This window comes from Echinops telfairi, unplaced genomic scaffold (assembly GCF_000313985.2).
Source record: "Echinops telfairi isolate 266 unplaced genomic scaffold, ASM31398v2 ScPeMD7_11;HRSCAF=52, whole genome shotgun sequence".
In the NCBI taxonomy this organism is placed as follows: Eukaryota; Metazoa; Chordata; class Mammalia; order Afrosoricida; family Tenrecidae; genus Echinops; species Echinops telfairi.
In genome coordinates this window covers 29,548,576-29,550,591 of record NW_022103908.1, presented here as the reverse complement: position 1 = coordinate 29,550,591, position 2,016 = coordinate 29,548,576, and positions in this window count along the sequence as shown.

The following is a 2,016-nucleotide window of genomic DNA, read 5'->3' as shown; positions in this document are numbered from 1 at the left end:
CACTCATGAGTTTGTAATGGTTGTCTTTGTTCCAGGCTTTATTTAAGTATTATCTTGACTGTGAATCCTTGGACACCATCATGTCCTCCTGGTTATAGTCTCCCTCATCCAGATAATAAGTCTATATCTTTGTCCACATTTCCTTTGTTCTTTTTAAGAATGAACAAATGCTCCCCCTAAGTTATATTTGAAATCCGTATATCTTTGGTACCCTAAAACAGTATTAAATGAGCCAGCTAGGAATTAAGGGTGAGGAGACTTTTCTACCACCAAGAGAGAAGAGTCAGAGTGGAGCTGGTCCTTGGGACTCCAAGGCCCATGCACATTGAACCTCCTTGATCCAGAAGACAATTTTGACACGATAGGAACTGAATACAGAGCACGAGACAGAGGAGTGTGCTTCCCATCCCAGAGAGTAAGGTGAGTGCTTCTGGTCAGGAGGCTAAGCTTCTGGACCTTACTTATGATAGATGGGTTTGCTGATCCATGGAGCTGAAGCTGTTTCTAGTTGTTCTTATGTTTGAATGCATTGTTGCAGCTACTGTGTCTGTCCATCTTGTTTAGTAACTTCCTCTTTTTCACTGACCCTCTGCCAGTCTAATTTACCAAGTACCATAGCTTTCTCCAGGGAGTGGTAACTTTTGATAGCATATCCAATGTATATGCGATGAGGGCTCCCTATCCTTGCCTCTCTGGTGCATTCTGGCTGGACTTTTTTGCATGACAGGTTTGTTTGTTCTTTTGGCAGACCATGGTACTTTCAATCATCCTCATTAACACCATAATTAAAATACATCTATTATTCTTTGATTTTTCTTATTGAGTGTCCAATTTTTATATGCACACGAGGTGAGGGAAAATACCACGACTTGAGTCAGATGCTCCTTAGTCCTTAAAGTAACATCCTTGATTTCCAATACTTTAAAGAAGTCTTGTGTGGCATATTTACCCAGTGAAATATACCTTTTGGTCTCTTGATTGCTGCTTCCAAGAGCACTGATTGTGGATCAAAGGAAGATGAGATCCTTAACAAGTTCAATCTTTTCTTGGATCTAAAATATCTTGGCTGAAATCAAAGAATACCAGAAAGGTGTTTACTTGTGCTTTACTGACTATGCAATGCCATTCAACTGTGTGGATCATAAGAAGTTATAAATAACCTTGAGAATAACGAGAATTTCAAAACACTTCATTGTGTTTTGTACAAGATCAGGAGGTAGTTGTGTGAACAGAACAAGGAAATGCTACATGATTTAAAACGAGTTAAGTTTGGTGTCAGGATTGTATCTTCTCACCATACTTATTCATTCTGCATGCTGAACAAATTATCAGAAATGCTGGGTTATATGAAGAAGAATGCAGTATTGGCATTAGAGGATTGGAGGAAAGTTTAATAATAATCTACAATATGCAAATGACACAACCTTGCTTGCTGAAAGTGAGGGTTTTAAGCACTTGCTAAAAATGGTCAAGGGTTGCATCCTTCAGGATGGATGTAAAGAAAACTGAAATCCTCACAACTGGGCCAATCAACCAATCATGTAGGAATATATAGGTTATCCTTCCACAGATAGCATTATACTTCATTCATAATAGATCTTGAAATATTATTTTTGATGATGACTGCTCTGTGACACGCTTCAAGTTTTCATTCTTATAGTAGTAAGCCATATGATTGTCTGATTCAAAATCAATAATACCTATGCATTTCAGTTCACCAGTGCCAATAACATTGATCTTTATGTGTTTTATTCCACATCTTTTGACTTCCATTATTAAAGATCCATACTTTGTACATTCCACATTTTGATGGTCAACAGATATCTGCTGCTTTTTCTTCTCATTTAAGTCACGTCCCATTAGCAAATGAAGGTCTCATAAGAACCCTGGATAGGATCGCTGAGACTAGGAAAGGAACTCCATTACACAGTGGATTAGCTCGACTCTGTTTTACACGGTAAGGTTATGAGTGGGAATTGACTCGACGGTTGTGGATTTACTTTAATCTTTTTCATT